At 50.6% G+C, this 15,277-nt stretch overlaps 22 non-coding genes across 22 annotated transcripts; 7 read left to right on the plus strand and 15 right to left on the minus strand.

Annotated features, from left to right (window-relative positions):
- Positions 1–2,213: 2,213 nt before the first annotated feature.
- On the plus strand, positions 2,214–2,285 carry trnae-cuc (transfer RNA glutamic acid (anticodon CUC)). The gene has a single exon. It is a non-coding gene; the product is annotated as a tRNA-Glu (tRNA).
- Positions 2,286–2,376: 91 nt separating this feature from the next.
- trnay-gua (transfer RNA tyrosine (anticodon GUA)) lies at positions 2,377–2,463 on the minus strand. Its single transcript is given in 2 exon segments — positions 2,377–2,412; positions 2,427–2,463. It is a non-coding gene; the product is annotated as a tRNA-Tyr (tRNA).
- A 233-nt stretch (positions 2,464–2,696) lies between these two features.
- trnay-gua (transfer RNA tyrosine (anticodon GUA)) lies at positions 2,697–2,783 on the minus strand. The gene is given in 2 exon segments: positions 2,697–2,732; positions 2,747–2,783. It is a non-coding gene; the product is annotated as a tRNA-Tyr (tRNA).
- A 927-nt stretch (positions 2,784–3,710) lies between these two features.
- On the plus strand, positions 3,711–3,782 carry trnae-cuc (transfer RNA glutamic acid (anticodon CUC)). The gene has a single exon. It is a non-coding gene; the product is annotated as a tRNA-Glu (tRNA).
- A 91-nt stretch (positions 3,783–3,873) lies between these two features.
- trnay-gua (transfer RNA tyrosine (anticodon GUA)) lies at positions 3,874–3,960 on the minus strand. The gene is given in 2 exon segments: positions 3,874–3,909; positions 3,924–3,960. It is a non-coding gene; the product is annotated as a tRNA-Tyr (tRNA).
- Positions 3,961–4,193: 233 nt separating this feature from the next.
- trnay-gua (transfer RNA tyrosine (anticodon GUA)) lies at positions 4,194–4,280 on the minus strand. Its single transcript is given in 2 exon segments — positions 4,194–4,229; positions 4,244–4,280. It is a non-coding gene; the product is annotated as a tRNA-Tyr (tRNA).
- Positions 4,281–5,207: 927 nt separating this feature from the next.
- On the plus strand, positions 5,208–5,279 carry trnae-cuc (transfer RNA glutamic acid (anticodon CUC)). The gene has a single exon. It is a non-coding gene; the product is annotated as a tRNA-Glu (tRNA).
- A 1,425-nt stretch (positions 5,280–6,704) lies between these two features.
- Positions 6,705–6,776, plus strand: trnae-cuc (transfer RNA glutamic acid (anticodon CUC)). Its single transcript has one exon. It is a non-coding gene; the product is annotated as a tRNA-Glu (tRNA).
- A 91-nt stretch (positions 6,777–6,867) lies between these two features.
- Positions 6,868–6,954, minus strand: trnay-gua (transfer RNA tyrosine (anticodon GUA)). The gene is given in 2 exon segments: positions 6,868–6,903; positions 6,918–6,954. It is a non-coding gene; the product is annotated as a tRNA-Tyr (tRNA).
- Positions 6,955–7,187: 233 nt separating this feature from the next.
- Positions 7,188–7,274, minus strand: trnay-gua (transfer RNA tyrosine (anticodon GUA)). Its single transcript is given in 2 exon segments — positions 7,188–7,223; positions 7,238–7,274. It is a non-coding gene; the product is annotated as a tRNA-Tyr (tRNA).
- Positions 7,275–8,201: 927 nt separating this feature from the next.
- On the plus strand, positions 8,202–8,273 carry trnae-cuc (transfer RNA glutamic acid (anticodon CUC)). The gene has a single exon. It is a non-coding gene; the product is annotated as a tRNA-Glu (tRNA).
- Positions 8,274–8,364: 91 nt separating this feature from the next.
- trnay-gua (transfer RNA tyrosine (anticodon GUA)) lies at positions 8,365–8,450 on the minus strand. Its single transcript is given in 2 exon segments — positions 8,365–8,400; positions 8,414–8,450. It is a non-coding gene; the product is annotated as a tRNA-Tyr (tRNA).
- Positions 8,451–8,683: 233 nt separating this feature from the next.
- On the minus strand, positions 8,684–8,770 carry trnay-gua (transfer RNA tyrosine (anticodon GUA)). Its single transcript is given in 2 exon segments — positions 8,684–8,719; positions 8,734–8,770. It is a non-coding gene; the product is annotated as a tRNA-Tyr (tRNA).
- A 1,090-nt stretch (positions 8,771–9,860) lies between these two features.
- trnay-gua (transfer RNA tyrosine (anticodon GUA)) lies at positions 9,861–9,947 on the minus strand. Its single transcript is given in 2 exon segments — positions 9,861–9,896; positions 9,911–9,947. It is a non-coding gene; the product is annotated as a tRNA-Tyr (tRNA).
- Positions 9,948–10,180: 233 nt separating this feature from the next.
- Positions 10,181–10,267, minus strand: trnay-gua (transfer RNA tyrosine (anticodon GUA)). The gene is given in 2 exon segments: positions 10,181–10,216; positions 10,231–10,267. It is a non-coding gene; the product is annotated as a tRNA-Tyr (tRNA).
- A 1,090-nt stretch (positions 10,268–11,357) lies between these two features.
- On the minus strand, positions 11,358–11,444 carry trnay-gua (transfer RNA tyrosine (anticodon GUA)). The gene is given in 2 exon segments: positions 11,358–11,393; positions 11,408–11,444. It is a non-coding gene; the product is annotated as a tRNA-Tyr (tRNA).
- Positions 11,445–11,677: 233 nt separating this feature from the next.
- Positions 11,678–11,764, minus strand: trnay-gua (transfer RNA tyrosine (anticodon GUA)). The gene is given in 2 exon segments: positions 11,678–11,713; positions 11,728–11,764. It is a non-coding gene; the product is annotated as a tRNA-Tyr (tRNA).
- A 927-nt stretch (positions 11,765–12,691) lies between these two features.
- On the plus strand, positions 12,692–12,763 carry trnae-cuc (transfer RNA glutamic acid (anticodon CUC)). The gene has a single exon. It is a non-coding gene; the product is annotated as a tRNA-Glu (tRNA).
- A 411-nt stretch (positions 12,764–13,174) lies between these two features.
- Positions 13,175–13,261, minus strand: trnay-gua (transfer RNA tyrosine (anticodon GUA)). Its single transcript is given in 2 exon segments — positions 13,175–13,210; positions 13,225–13,261. It is a non-coding gene; the product is annotated as a tRNA-Tyr (tRNA).
- Positions 13,262–14,188: 927 nt separating this feature from the next.
- trnae-cuc (transfer RNA glutamic acid (anticodon CUC)) lies at positions 14,189–14,260 on the plus strand. Its single transcript has one exon. It is a non-coding gene; the product is annotated as a tRNA-Glu (tRNA).
- A 91-nt stretch (positions 14,261–14,351) lies between these two features.
- trnay-gua (transfer RNA tyrosine (anticodon GUA)) lies at positions 14,352–14,438 on the minus strand. Its single transcript is given in 2 exon segments — positions 14,352–14,387; positions 14,402–14,438. It is a non-coding gene; the product is annotated as a tRNA-Tyr (tRNA).
- Positions 14,439–14,671: 233 nt separating this feature from the next.
- trnay-gua (transfer RNA tyrosine (anticodon GUA)) lies at positions 14,672–14,758 on the minus strand. The gene is given in 2 exon segments: positions 14,672–14,707; positions 14,722–14,758. It is a non-coding gene; the product is annotated as a tRNA-Tyr (tRNA).
- Positions 14,759–15,277: the final 519 nt, after the last annotated feature.

Genomic DNA, 15,277 nt, shown 5'->3' on the forward strand with positions numbered 1-15,277 from the left:
ACAACTGATAATGCCACAAATAACAAAAAAGCCTTCGAAGACTACACCTGGATTCCTTGCTTTGGACACAATCTCCATCTTGCTGTAAATAAGGCATTAGAGATTAGCAGGGTGTCTGCATCGCTGTCAAGGCTCCGAAAAACAATCTCTGCCTTTACAAGATCCCCAAAACTTTCACGTCAGCTTGTCAAAAAACAGAAAGATCTCTCCTCTCCAGACCATAAACTCATTCATGATGAACCCACTCGCTGGAATTCTTCATACAATATGGTGCAACGTTTCTTGGAGCAACAGCAGGTTGTCTGTGCTGTGCTGGCTGAAGACAGGAAAAAATGGTATCTGATGCCAAAAGACACGGACATTACAGTTTTAGAAACTGTTAAAGCAGTTCTCGAGCCTCTCAGTCCTTTTACAGATGCACTTAGTGGGGAAAAACATACCACCCTGTCCTCAGTCTTGCCATTGCTTTGGAAGATATATGATTGTCTCAGTTATGAACAAAGTGACTCTGCATTAACCCAGGAGATGAAGGAGAAGATAAACGAGTATCTTCGGCATCGCTATGATAACCTGCAGCTACAGCTTCTTTTAAACACTGCAACTTACCTTGATCCAAGATTTAAGAACAGCTTTGTTTCTCTTAAGGATGATGTGAAGCAAAGTCTCCTGGATGAGGTGAAGAAAATGGGCAATGATGGAAATGTATCTCAAGTTTCTGGAGAGTCAAGTCAAGTGAGGTCTTCTAAAAAATCCAAAACTGACCTGAAGCAACTTCTCTCCACCATACAAGGGGAAAAGAAAGAAAAAGGAGAACCAGCATCCTCAAGTCAAACACAGCTTACTGCAAGTGACGAGTTAAATGGTGAGTTCTTGGTGTACAGTCAGATGCCTGAGGTCAGTGCTGAGGATGATCCACTTTCATGGTGGAAAACAAATATGGGTACACTACCTCAACTATCAGAGTTTGCCAGGAAGTATCTGTGCATTGCTGCATCAAGCTGTTCATCTGAAAGAGTATTCAGTACTGCAGGGTATATTGTAAGCCCAAGACGCTCAAGACTGACTCAGGAACATGTTGATATGTTAGTGTTTCTTTCAAAAAATCTGGAAATGACAAAAAAGTTACCCAAGGAAAATTAACATCAAAGTTCTTTAAATAAATGTAAGCCAGTATTGTTTGGTGTGAAACTTTAAGCAAAGAGTAAGTGAAACTTTTTTTTGTTCTTTTCAATGCTTGTAATTTATTAAGATGTTATTTAGTTACTCAGATGTTTACAATCCTTGAAGTACTTGAATAATGCCATTGTTTTGTTTACATTTTATATTATTTCAGTGTTACTCAGTCATGGCATATTGTTACATTTATAAAAATGTTTAATGTTATAAGAAAAGTGTGTTAAGTAATTTGTGTGTTTTTGTTTAACTTTATTAATAAAAAATAGTGTTTTGTTTGAATAACATGTTTTTGTGTTTTGCTTTGGTACCGGAATTGGTACCGAGAACCGTGAATTTTCACTGGTATCGGTACCGAATACTGAATTTTTGGTACCGTGACAACACTAATTCTAAGACTGTTACACGGCCTATGTAAGTGCATCAAACGTGTAATAACGATATTTGATAAAAACCCAATTTGATAGCCATGTGCCCAAGGATCCTCTAGCACAGTGGTCACCATCCCTGTTCCTGGAGATCTACCCTCCTGCCTACTTTACACCCAATCCTGCTTCAGCACACCTGCCTCCAATTTTTGGGTGACCGTGAAAAGCATGATTGGCAGGTTCAGGTGTGTTTGATTAGGGTTGGAGGCAAACTCTGCAGGAAAGTAGATCTCCAGGAACAGGGTTGGTGACCACTGCTCTAGCACTTCCGGGTGTGCCCTTCTCAGCGCTGTTTAAAGCCCGATAAGGGTCCTGCGACTGATATTGACCCCTGTGTCTTTCCGTACGTAGACACTTTGGTACTGACAACGCCTTCAGGGTGATTTTTCCGTTTACAAGCAGTCCAGTTATACTCTGCCGGATGCAGCGGTCGGAGTGTCTGCTCTGGTTGCAGGCTAAATGACAAACGGCCAGGTCCAAGAGTGTCGGCCTCTGCGCATGCCAGTGCGCTTGGTGTAACTGTTCATATCTCTTGGAAGACAAAGACACACTCTTGACAGAACAAGGAACGGCAAGCTTCTCTCAGCACAATGACCCTGGAGCTTTCGGTGCTCCCTGGTGGTCTAGTGGTTAGGATTCGGCGCTCTCACCGCCGCGGCCCGGGTTCGATTCCCGGTCAGGGAACGCGGCTTTTGACATCCGACGAGCACTTTTGAACCGTAAAGCCGAATGTGACGGCAAGAGATGCCGCGACACGAAGAGGTAAAACTCAACCTCCTCCGAGCCGGATTCGAACCAGCGACCTAAGGATGGCCGGGGGATCGCCTACAGTCCTCCGCTCTACCAACTGAGCTATCGAAGGCAGGGGTGCGCTTGCGCCACGGATGGTCTATTTTGGCCTAGGGCGGCAGGCGCACAAAGCCGCGAGGGCGAGCAGAAAAGCGAAACCGAGCCAGCCAAGGGGCAAACCTACAATCATCTGAGACGTAGTAAGAGGCTTAAGCCATTGCCCAACTAGCCCAAAGCCAGCGTGCTGACATGGCAAGCTAATTTGACGACAAGAGATGGAGCGACTTCAAGAGGAAAAGCTCTACCTCCTTCGAGCCGGATTCGAACCAGCGACCTAAGGATGACCAGGGGAACGACTACAGTCCTCCGCTCTACCAACTGAGCTATCGAAGGCCGAGCGTGCTAGCGGAGATTGCGACGTCAGAAGGCTCGGCCATCCTGACCCCGCAAACAGCGTAGACTAGGCTTCTTAGCGTAAGTTATCGTACTACTTTTGGAATTACTTCTGAATTAATTTTTGCGAGAGCGTGTGCTCCCTGGCTGCCGTTTGCACACACAACCCATCTGCAAGTAGCTTTTAACAGATGCTGCCAAAGCGTTTTTGGGTTCAATGATTGCATCCCATTTCTCATATTGTATTAGGTGGCGCTCACAGGAAGAAAAATATCCATTCTAAGACTGTTACACGGCCTATGTAAGTGCATCAAACGTGTAATAACGATATTTGATAAAAACCCAATTTGATAGCCATGTGCCCAAGGATCCTCTAGCACAGTGGTCACCATCCCTGTTCCTGGAGATCTACCCTCCTGCCTACTTTACACCCAATCCTGCTTCAGCACACCTGCCTCCAATTTTTGGGTGACCGTGAAAAGCATGATTGGCAGGTTCAGGTGTGTTTGATTAGGGTTGGAGGCGAACTCTGCAGGAAAGTAGATCTCCAGGAACAGGGTTGGTGACCACTGCTCTAGCACTTCTGGGTGTGCCCTTCTCAGCGTTGTTTAAAGCCCGATAAGGGTCCTGCGACTGATATTGACCCCTGTGTCTTTCCGTACGTAGACACTTTGGTACTGACAACGCCTTCAGGGTGATTTTTCCGTTTACAAGCAGTCCAGTTATACTCTGCCGGATGCAACGGTCGGAGTGTCTGCTCTGGTTGCAGGCTAAATGACAAACGGCCAGGTCCAAGAGTGTCGGCCTCTGCGCATGCCAGTGCGCTTGGTGTAACTGTTCATATCTCTTGGAAGACAAAGACACACTCTTGACAGAACAAGGAACGGCAAGCTTCTCTCAGCACAATGACCCTGGAGCTTTCGGTGCTCCCTGGTGGTCTAGTGGTTAGGATTCGGCGCTCTCACCGCCGCGGCCCGGGTTCGATTCCCGGTCAGGGAACGCGGCTTTTGACGTCCGACGAGCACTTTTGAACCGTAAAGCCGAATGTGACGGCAAGAGATGCCGCGACACAAAGAGGTAAAACTCAACCTCCTTCGAGCCGGATTCGAACCAGCGACCTAAGGATGGCCGGGGGATCGCCTACAGTCCTCCGCTCTACCAACTGAGCTATCGAAGGCAGGGGTGCGCTTGCGCCACGGATGGTCTATTTTGGCCTAGGGCGGCAGGCGCACAAAGCCGCGAGGGCGAGCAGAAAAGCGAAACCGAGCCAGCCAAGGGGCAAACCTACAATCATCTGAGACGTAGTAAGAGGCTTAAGCCATTGCCCAACTAGCCCAAAGCCAGCGTGCTGACATGGCAAGCTAATTTGACGACAAGAGATGGAGCGACTTCAAGAGGAAAAGCTCTACCTCCTTCGAGCCGGATTCGAACCAGCGACCTAAGGATGACCAGGGGAACGACTACAGTCCTCCGCTCTACCAACTGAGCTATCGAAGGCCGAGCGTGCTAGCGGAGATTGCGACGTCAGAAGGCTCGGCCATCCTGACCCCGCAAACAGCGTAGACTAGGCTTCTTAGCGTAAGTTATCGTACTACTTTTGGAATTACTTCTGAATTAATTTTTGCGAGAGCGTGTGCTCCCTGGCTGCCGTTTGCACACACAACCCATCTGCAAGTAGCTTTTAACAGATGCTGCCAAAGCGTTTTTGGGTTCAATGATTGCATCCCATTTCTCATATTGTATTACGTGGCGCTCACAGGAAGAAAAATATCCATTCTAAGACTGTTACACGGCCTATGTAAGTGCATCAAACGTGTAATAACGATATTTGATAAAAACCCAATTTGATAGCCATGTGCCCAAGGATCCTCTAGCACAGTGGTCACCATCCCTGTTCCTGGAGATCTACCCTCCTGCCTACTTTACACCCAATCCTGCTTCAGCACACCTGCCTCCAATTTTTGGGTGACCGTGAAAAGCATGATTGGCAGGTTCAGGTGTGTTTGATTAGGGTTGGAGGCGAACTCTGCAGGAAAGTAGATCTCCAGGAACAGGGTTGGTGACCACTGCTCTAGCACTTCCGGGTGTGCCCTTCTCAGCGCTGTTTAAAGCCCGATAAGGGTCCTGCGACTGATATTGACCCCTGTGTCTTTCCGTACGTAGACACTTTGGTACTGACAACGCCTTCAGGGTGATTTTTCCGTTTACAAGCAGTCCAGTTATACTCTGCCGGATGCAGCGGTCGGAGTGTCTGCTCTGGTTGCAGGCTAAATGACAAACGGCCAGGTCCAAGAGTGTCGGCCTCTGCGCATGCCAGTGCGCTTGGTGTAACTGTTCATATCTCTTGGAAGACAAAGACACACTCTTGACAGAACAAGGAACGGCAAGCTTCTCTCAGCACAATGACCCTGGAGCTTTCGGTGCTCCCTGGTGGTCTAGTGGTTAGGATTCGGCGCTCTCACCGCCGCGGCCCGGGTTCGATTCCCGGTCAGGGAACGCGGCTTTTGACATCCGACGAGCACTTTTGAACCGTAAAGCCGAATGTGACGGCAAGAGATGCCGCGACACGAAGAGGTAAAACTCAACCTCCTTCGAGACGGATTCGAACCAGCGACCTAAGGATGGCCGGGGGATCGCCTACAGTCCTCCGCTCTACCAACTGAGCTATCGAAGGCAGGGGTGCGCTTGCGCCACGGATGGTCTATTTTGGCCTAGGGCGGCAGGCGCACAAAGCCGCGAGGGCGAGCAGAAAAGCGAAACCGAGCCAGCCAAGGGGCAAACCTACAATCATCTGAGACGTAGTAAGAGGCTTAAGCCATTGCCCAACTAGCCCAAAGCCAGCGTGCTGACATGGCAAGCTAATTTGACGACAAGAGATGGAGCGGCTTCAAGAGGAAAAGCTCTACCTCCTTCGAGCCGGATTCGAACCAGCGACCTAAGGATGACCAGGGGAACGACTACAGTCCTCCACTCTACCAACTGAGCTATCGAAGGCCGAGCGTGCTAGCGGAGATTGCGACGTCAGAAGGCTCGGCCATCCTGACCCCGCAAACAGCGTAGACTAGGCTTCTTAGCGTAAGTTATCGTACTACTTTTGGAATTACTTCTGAATTAATTTTTGCGAGAGCGTGTGCTCCCTGGCTGCCGTTTGCACACACAACCCATCTGCAAGTAGCTTTTAACAGATGCTGCCAAAGCGTTTTTGGGTTCAATGATTGCATCCCATTTCTCATATTGTATTACGTGGCGCTCACAGGAAGAAAAATATCCATTCTAAGACTGTTACACGGCCTATGTAAGTGCATCAAACGTGTAATAACGATATTTGATAAAAACCCAATTTGATAGCCATGTGCCCAAGGATCCTCTAGCACAGTGGTCACCATCCCTGTTCCTGGAGATCTACCCTCCTGCCTACTTTACACCCAATCCTGCTTCAGCACACCTGCCTCCAATTTTTGGGTGACCGTGAAAAGCATGATTGGCAGGTTCAGGTGTGTTTGATTAGGGTTGGAGGCGAACTCTGCAGGAAAGTAGATCTCCAGGAACAGGGTTGGTGACCACTGCTCTAGCACTTCCGGGTGTGCCCTTCTCAGCGCTGTTTAAAGCCCGATAAGGGTCCTGCGACTGATATTGACCCCTGTGTCTTTCCGTACGTAGACACTTTGGTACTGACAACGCCTTCAGGGTGATTTTTCCGTTTACAAGCAGTCCAGTTATACTCTGCCGGATGCAGCGGTCGGAGTGTCTGCTCTGGTTGCAGGCTAAATGACAAACGGCCAGGTCCAAGAGTGTCGGCCTCTGCGCATGCCAGTGCGCTTGGTGTAACTGTTCATATCTCTTGGAAGACAAAGACACACTCTTGACAGAACAAGGAACGGCAAGCTTCTCTCAGCACAATGACCCTGGAGCTTTCGGTGCTCCCTGGTGGTCTAGTGGTTAGGATTCGGCGCTCTCACCGCCACGGCCCGGGTTCGATTCCCGGTCAGGGAACGCAGCTTTTGACATCCGACGAGCACTTTTGAACCGTAAAGCCGAATGTGACGGCAAGAGATGCCGCGACACGAAGAGGTAAAACTCAACCTCCTCCGAGCCGGATTCGAACCAGCGACCTAAGGATGGCCGGGGGATCGCCTACAGTCCTCCGCTCTACCAACTGAGCTATCGAAGGCAGGGGTGCGCTTGCGCCACGGATGGTCTATTTTGGCCTAGGGCGGCAGGCGCACAAAGCCGCGAGGGCGAGCAGAAAAGCGAAACCGAGCCAGCCAAGGGGCAAACCTACAATTATCTGAGACGTAGTAAGAGGCTTAAGCCATTGCCCAACTAGCCCAAAGCCAGCGTGCTGACATGGCAAGCTAATTTGACGACAAGAGATGGAGCGACTTCAAGAGGAAAAGCTCTACCTCCTTCGAGCCGGATTCGAACCAGCGACCTAAGGATGACCAGGGGAACGACTACAGTCCTCCGCTCTACCAACTGAGCTATCGAAGGCCGAGCGTGCTAGCGGAGATTGCGACGTCAGAAGGCTCGGCCATCCTGACCCCGCAAACAGCGTAGACTAGGCTTCTTAGCGTAAGTTATCGTACTACTTTTGGAATTACTTCTGAATTAATTTTTGCGAGAGCGTGTGCTCCCTGGCTGCCGTTTGCACACACAACCCATCTGCAAGTAGCTTTTAACAGATGCTGCCAAAGCGTTTTTGGGTTCAATGATTGCATCCCATTTCTCATATTGTATTACGTGGCGCTCACAGGAAGAAAAATATCCATTCTAAGACTGTTACACGGCCTATGTAAGTGCATCAAACGTGTAATAACGATATTTGATAAAAACCCAATTTGATAGCCATGTGCCCAAGGATCCTCTAGCACAGTGGTCACCATCCCTGTTCCTGGAGATCTACCCTCCTGCCTACTTTACACCCAATCCTGCTTCAGCACACCTGCCTCCAATTTTTGGGTGACCGTGAAAAGCATGATTGGCAGGTTCAGGTGTGTTTGATTAGGGTTGGAGGCGAACTCTGCAGGAAAGTAGATCTCCAGGAACAGGGTTGGTGACCACTGCTCTAGCACTTCCGGGTGTGCCCTTCTCAGCGCTGTTTAAAGCCCGATAAGGGTCCTGCGACTGATATTGACCCCTGTGTCTTTCCGTACGTAGACACTTTGGTACTGACAACGCCTTCAGGGTGATTTTTCCGTTTACAAGCAGTCCAGTTATACTCTGCCGGATGCAGCGGTCGGAGTGTCTGCTCTGGTTGCAGGCTAAATGACAAACGGCCAGGTCCAAGAGTGTCGGCCTCTGCGCATGCCAGTGCGCTTGGTGTAACTGTTCATATCTCTTGGAAGACAAAGACACACTCTTGACAGAACAAGGAACGGCAAGCTTCTCTCAGCACAATGACCCTGGAGCTTTCGGTGCTCCCTGGTGGTCTAGTGGTTAGGATTCGGCGCTCTCACCGCCGCGGCCCGGGTTCGATTCCCGGTCAGGGAACGCGGCTTTTGACGTCCGACGAGCACTTTTGAACCGTAAAGCCGAATGTGACGGCAAGAGATGCCGCGACACAAAGAAGTAAAACTCAACCTCCTTCGAGCCGGATTCGAACCAGCGACCTAAGGATGGCCGGGGATCGCCTACAGTCCTCCGCTCTACCAACTGAGCTATCGAAGGCAGGGGTGCGCTTGCGCCACGGATGGTCTATTTTGGCCTAGGGCGGCAGGCGCACAAAGCCGCGAGGGCGAGCAGAAAAGCGAAACCGAGCCAGCCAAGGGGCAAACCTACAATCATCTGAGACGTAGTAAGAGGCTTAAGCCATTGCCCAACTAGCCCAAAGCCAGCGTGCTGACATGGCAAGCTAATTTGACGACAAGAGATGGAGCGACTTCAAGAGGAAAAGCTCTACCTCCTTCGAGCCGGATTCGAACCAGCGACCTAAGGATGACCAGGGGAACGACTACAGTCCTCCGCTCTACCAACTGAGCTATCGAAGGCCGAGCGTGCTAGCGGAGATTTCGACGTCAGAAGGCTCGGCCATCCTGACCCCGCAAACAGCGTAGACTAGGCTTCTTAGCGTAAGTTATTGTACTATTTTTGGAATTACTTCTGAATTAATTTTTGCGAGAGCGTGTGCTCCCTGGCTGCCGTTTGCACACACAACCCATCTGCAAGTAGCTTTTAACAGATGCTGCCAAAGCGTTTTTGGGTTCAATGATTGCATCCCATTTCTCATATTGTATTACGTGGCGCTCACAGGAAGAAAAATATCCATTCTAAGACTGTTACACGGCCTATGTAAGTGCATCAAACGTGTAATAACGATATTTGATAAAAACCCAATTTGATAGCCATGTGCCCAAGGATCCTCTAGCACAGTGGTCACCATCCCTGTTCCTGGAGATCTACCCTCCTGCCTACTTTACACCCAATCCTGCTTCAGCACACCTGCCTCCAATTTTTGGGTGACCGTGAAAAGCATGATTGGCAGGTTCAGGTGTGTTTGATTAGGGTTGGAGGCGAACTCTGCAGGAAAGTAGATCTCCAGGAACAGGGTTGGTGACCACTGCTCTAGCACTTCCGGGTGTGCCCTTCTCAGCGCTGTTTAAAGCCCGATAAGGGTCCTGCGACTGATATTGACCCCTGTGTCTTTCCGTACGTAGACACTTTGGTACTGACAACGCCTTCAGGGTGATTTTTCCGTTTACAAGCAGTCCAGTTATACTCTGCCGGATGCAGCGGTCGGAGTGTCTGCTCTGGTTGCAGGCTAAATGACAAACGGCCAGGTCCAAGAGTGTCGGCCTCTGCGCATGCCAGTGCGCTTGGTGTAACTGTTCATATCTCTTGGAAGACAAAGACACACTCTTGACAGAACAAGGAACGGCAAGCTTCTTTCAGCACAATGACCCTGGAGCTTTCGGTGCTCCCTGGTGGTCTAGTGGTTAGGATTCGGCGCTCTCACCCCCGCGGCCTGGGTTCGATTCCCGGTCAGGGAACGCGACTTTTGACGTCCGACGAGCACTTTTGTACCGTAAAGCCGAATGTGACGGCAAGAGATGCCGCGACATGAAGAGGTAAAACTCAACCTCCTTCGAGCCGGATTCGAACCAGCGACCTAAGGATGGCCGGGGGATCGCCTACAGTCCTCCGCTCTACCAACTGAGCTATCGAAGGCACGGGTGCGCTTGCGCCACGGATGGTCTATTTTGGCCTAGGGCGGCAGGCGCACAAAGCCGCGAGGGCGAGCAGAAAAGCGAAACCGAGCCAGCCAAGGGGCAAACCTACAATCATCTGAGACGTAGTAAGAGGCTTAAGCCATTGCCCAACTAGCCCAAAGCCAGCGTGCTGACATGGCAAGCTAATTTGACGACAAGAGATGGAGCGACTTCAAGAGGAAAAGCTCTACCTCCTTCGAGCCGGATTCGAACCAGCGACCTAAGGATGACCAGGGGAACGACTACAGTCCTCCGCTCTACCAACTGAGCTATCGAAGGCCGGGGGTGCTAGCGGAGATTGCGACGTCAGAAGGCTCGGCCATCCTGACCCCGCAAACAGCGTAGACTAGGCTTCTTAGCGTAAGTTATCGTACTACTTTTGGAATTACTTCTGAATTAATTTTTGCGAGAGCGTGTGCTCCCTGGCTGCCGTTTGCACACACAACCCATCTGCAAGTAGCTTTTAACAGATGCTGCCAAAGCGTTTTTGGGTTCAATGATTGCATCCCATTTCTCATATTGTATTACGTGGCGCTCACAGGAAGAAAAATATCCATTCTAAGACTGTTACACGGCCTATGTAAGTGCATCAAACGTGTAATAACGATATTTGATAAAAACCCAATTTGATAGCCATGTGCCCAAGGATCCTCTAGCACAGTGGTCACCATCCCTGTTCCTGGAGATCTACCCTCCTGCCTACTTTACACCCAATCCTGCTTCAGCACACCTGCCTCCAATTTTTGGGTGACCGTGAAAAGCATGATTGGCAGGTTCAGGTGTGTTTGATTAGGGTTGGAGGCGAACTCTGCAGGAAAGTAGATCTCCAGGAACAGGGTTGGTGACCACTGCTCTAGCACTTCCGGGTGTGCCCTTCTCAGCGCTGTTTAAAGCCCGATAAGGGTCCTGCGACTGATATTGACCCCTGTGTCTTTCCGTACGTAGACACTTTGGTACTGACAACGCCTTCAGGGTGATTTTTCCGTTTACAAGCAGTCCAGTTATACTCTGCCGGATGCAGCGGTCGGAGTGTCTGCTCTGGTTGCAGGCTAAATGACAAACGGCCAGGTCCAAGAGTGTCGGCCTCTGCGCATGCCAGTGCGCTTGGTGTAACTGTTCATATCTCTTGGAAGACAAAGACACACTCTTGACAGAACAAGGAACGGCAAGCTTCTTTCAGCACAATGACCCTGAAGCTTTCGGTGCTCCCTGGTGGTCTAGTGGTTAGGATTCGGCGCTCTCACCCCCGCGGCCTGGGTTCGATTCCCGGTCAGGGAACGCGACTTTTGACGTCCGACGAGCACTTTTGTACCGTAAAGCCGAATGTGACGGCAAGAGATGCCGCGACATGAAGAGGTAAAACTCAACCTCCTTCGAGCCGGATTCGAACCAGCGACCTAAGGATGGCCGGGGGATCGCCTACAGTCCTCCGCTCTACCAACTGAGCTATCGAAGGCACGGGTGCGCTTGCGCCACGGATGGTCTATTTTGGCCTAGGGCGGCAGGCGCACAAAGCCGCGAGGGCGAGCAGAAAAGCGAAACCGAGCCAGCCAAGGGGCAAACCTACAATCATCTGAGACGTAGTAAGAGGCTTAAGCCATTGCCCAACTAGCCCAAAGCCAGCGTGCTGACATGGCAAGCTAATTTGACGACAAGAGATGGAGCGACTTCAAGAGGAAAAGCTCTACCTCCTTCGAGCCGGATTCGAACCAGCGACCTAAGGATGACCAGGGGAACGACTACAGTCCTCCGCTCTACCAACTGAGCTATCGAAGGCCGGGGGTGCTAGCGGAGATTGCGACGTCAGAAGGCTCGGCCATCCTGACCCCGCAAACAGCGTAGACTAGGCTTCTTAGCGTAAGTTATCGTACTACTTTTGGAATTACTTCTGAATTAATTTTTGCAAGAGCGTGTGCTCCCTGGCTGCCGTTTGCACACACAACCCATCTGCAAGTAGCTTTTAACAGATGCTGCCAAAGCGTTTTTGGGTTCAATGATTGCATCCCATTTCTCATATTGTATTACGTGGCGCTCACAGGAAGAAAAATATCCATTCTAAGACTGTTACACGGCCTATGTAAGTGCATCAAACGTGTAATAACGATATTTGATAAAAACCCAATTTGATAGCCATGTGCCCAAGGATCCTCTAGCACAGTGGTCACCATCCCTGTTCCTGGAGATCTACCCTCCTGCCTACTTTACACCCAATCCTGCTTCAGCACACCTGCCTCCAATTTTTGGGTGACCGTGAAAAGCATGATTGGCAGGTTCAGGTGTGTTTGATTAGGGTTGGAGGCGAACTCTGCAGGAAAGTAGATCTCAAGGAACAGGGTTGGTGACCACTGCTCTAGCACTTCCGGGTGTGCCCTTCTCAGCGCTGTTTAAAGCCCGATAAGGGTCCTGCGACTGATATTGACCCCTGTGTCTTTCCGTACGTAGACACTTTGGTACTGACAACGCCTTCAGGGTGATTTTTCCGTTTACAAGCAGTCCAGTTATACTCTGCCGGATGCAGCGGTCGGAGTGTCTGCTCTGGTTGCAGGCTAAATTACAAACGGCCAGGTCCAAGAGTGTCTGCCTCTGCGCATGCCAGTGCGCTTGGTGTAACTGTTCATATCTCTTGGAAGACAAAGACACACTCTTGACAGAACAAGGAACGGCAAGCTTCTCTCAGCACAATGACCCTGGAGCTTTCGGTGCTCCCTGGTGGTCTAGTGGTTAGGATTCGGCGCTCTCACCGCCGCGGCCCGGGTTCGATTCCCGGTCAGGGAACGCGGCTTTTGACGTCCGACGAGCACTTTTGTACCGTAAAGCCGAATGTGACGGCAAGAGATGCCGCGACACGAAGAGGTAAAACTCAACCTCCTTCGAGCCGGATTCGAACCAGCGACCTAAGGATGGCCGGGGGATCGCCTACAGTCCTCCGCTCTACCAACTGAGCTATCAAAGGCACGGGTGCGCTTGCGCCACGGATGGTCTATTTTGGCCTAGGGCGGCAGGCGCACAAAGCCGCGAGGGCGAGCAGAAAAGCGAAACCGAGCCAGCCAAGGGGCAAACCTACAATCATCTGAGACGTAGTAAGAGGCTTAAGCCATTGCCCAACTAGCCCAAAGCCAGCGTGCTGACATGGCAAGCTAATTTGACGACAAGAGATGGAGCGACTTCAAGAGGAAAAGCTCTACCTCCTTCGAGCCGGATTCGAACCAGCGACCTAAGGATGACCAGGGGAACGACTACAGTCCTCCGCTCTACCAACTGAGCTATCGAAGGCCGAGCGTGCTAACGGAGATTGCGACGTCAGAAGGCTCGGCCATCCTGACCCCGCAAACAGCGTAGACTAGGCTTCTTAGCGTAAGTTATCGTACTACTTTTGGAATTACTTCTGAATTAATTTTTGCGAGAGCGTGTGCTCCCTGGCTGCCGTTTGCACACACAACCCATCTGCAAGTAGCTTTTAACAGATGCTGCCAAAGCGTTTTTGGGTTCAATGATTGCATCCCATTTCTCATATTGTATTACGTGGCGCTCACAGGAAGAAAAATATCCATTCTAAGACTGTTACACGGCCTATGTAAGTGCATCAAACGTTTAATAACGATATTTGATAAAAACCCAATTTGATAGCCATGTGCCCAAGGATCCTCTAGCACAGCGGTCACCATCCCTGTTCCTGGAGATCTACCCTCCTGCCTACTTTACACCCAATCCTGCTTCAGCACACCTGCCTCCAATTTTTGGGTGACCGTGAAAAGCATGATTGGCAGGTTCAGGTGTGTTTGATTAGGGTTGGAGGCGAACTCTGCAGGAAAGTAGATCTCCAGGAACAGGGTTGGTGACCACTGCTTTAGCACTTCCGGGTGTGCCCTTCTCAGCGCTGTTTAAAGCCCGATAAGGGTCCTGCGACTGATATTGACCCCTGTGTCTTTCCGTACGTAGACACTTTGGTACTGACAACGCCTTCAGGGTGATTTTTCCGTTTACAAGCAGTCCAGTTATACTCTGCCGGATGCAACGGTCAGAGTGTCTGCTCTGGTTGCAGGCTAAATGACAAACGGCCAGGTCCAAGAGTGTCGGCCTCTGCGCATGCCAGTGCGCTTGGTGTAACTGTTCATATCTCTTGGAAGACAAAGACACACTCTTGACAGAACAAGGAACGGCAAGCTTCTCTCAGCACAATGACCCTGGAGCTTTCGGTGCTCCCTGGTGGTCTAGTGGTTAGGATTCGGCGCTCTCACCGCCGCGGCCCGGGTTCGATTCCCGGTCAGGGAACGCGGCTTTTGACGTCCGACGAGCACTTTTGAACCGTAAAGCCGAATGTGACGGCAAGAGATGCCGCGACACAAAGAAGTAAAACTCAACCTCCTTCGAGCCGGATTCGAACCAGCGACCTAAGGATGGCCGGGGGATCGCCTACAGTCCTCCGCTCTACCAACTGAGCTATCGAAGGCAGGGGTGCGCTTGCGCCACGGATGGTCTATTTTGGCCTAGGGCGGCAGGCGCACAAAGCCGCGAGGGCGAGCAGAAAAGCGAAACCGAGCCAGCCAAGGGGCAAACCTACAATCATCTGAGACGTAGTAAGAGGCTTAAGCCATTGCCCAACTAGCCCAAAGCCAGCGTGCTGACATGGCAAGCTAATTTGACGACAAGAGATGGAGCGACTTCAAGAGGAAAAGCTCTACCTCCTTCGAGCCGGATTCGAACCAGCGACCTAAGGATGACCAGGGGAACGACTACAGTCCTCCGCTCTACCAACTGAGCTATCGAAGGCCGAGCGTGCTAGCGGAGATTGCGACGTGAGAAGGCTCGGCCATCCTGACCCCGCAAACAGCGTAGACTAGGCTTCTTAGCGTAAGTTATCGTACTACTTTTGGAATTACTTCTGAATTAATTTTTGCGAGAGCGTGTGCTCCCTGGCTGCCGTTTGCACACACAACCCATCTGCAAGTAGCTTTGAACAGATGCTGCCAAAGCGTTTTTGGGTTCAATGATTGCATCCCATTTCTCATATTGTATTACGTGGCGCTCACAGGAAGAAAAATATCCATTCTAAGACTGTTACACGGCCTATGTAAGTGCATCAAACGTGTAATAACGATATTTGATAAAAACCCAATTTGATAGCCATGTGCCCAAGGATCCTCTAGCACAGTGGTCACCATCCCTGTTCCTGGAGATCTACCCTCCTGCCTACTTTACACCCAATCCTGCTTCAGCACACCTGCCTCCAATTTTTGGGTGACCGTGAAAAGCATGATTGGCAGGTTCAGGTGTGTTTGATTAGGGTTG

Source organism: Paramisgurnus dabryanus, chromosome 10 (assembly GCF_030506205.2).
Source record: "Paramisgurnus dabryanus chromosome 10, PD_genome_1.1, whole genome shotgun sequence".
In the NCBI taxonomy this organism is placed as follows: domain Eukaryota; kingdom Metazoa; phylum Chordata; class Actinopteri; order Cypriniformes; family Cobitidae; genus Paramisgurnus; species Paramisgurnus dabryanus.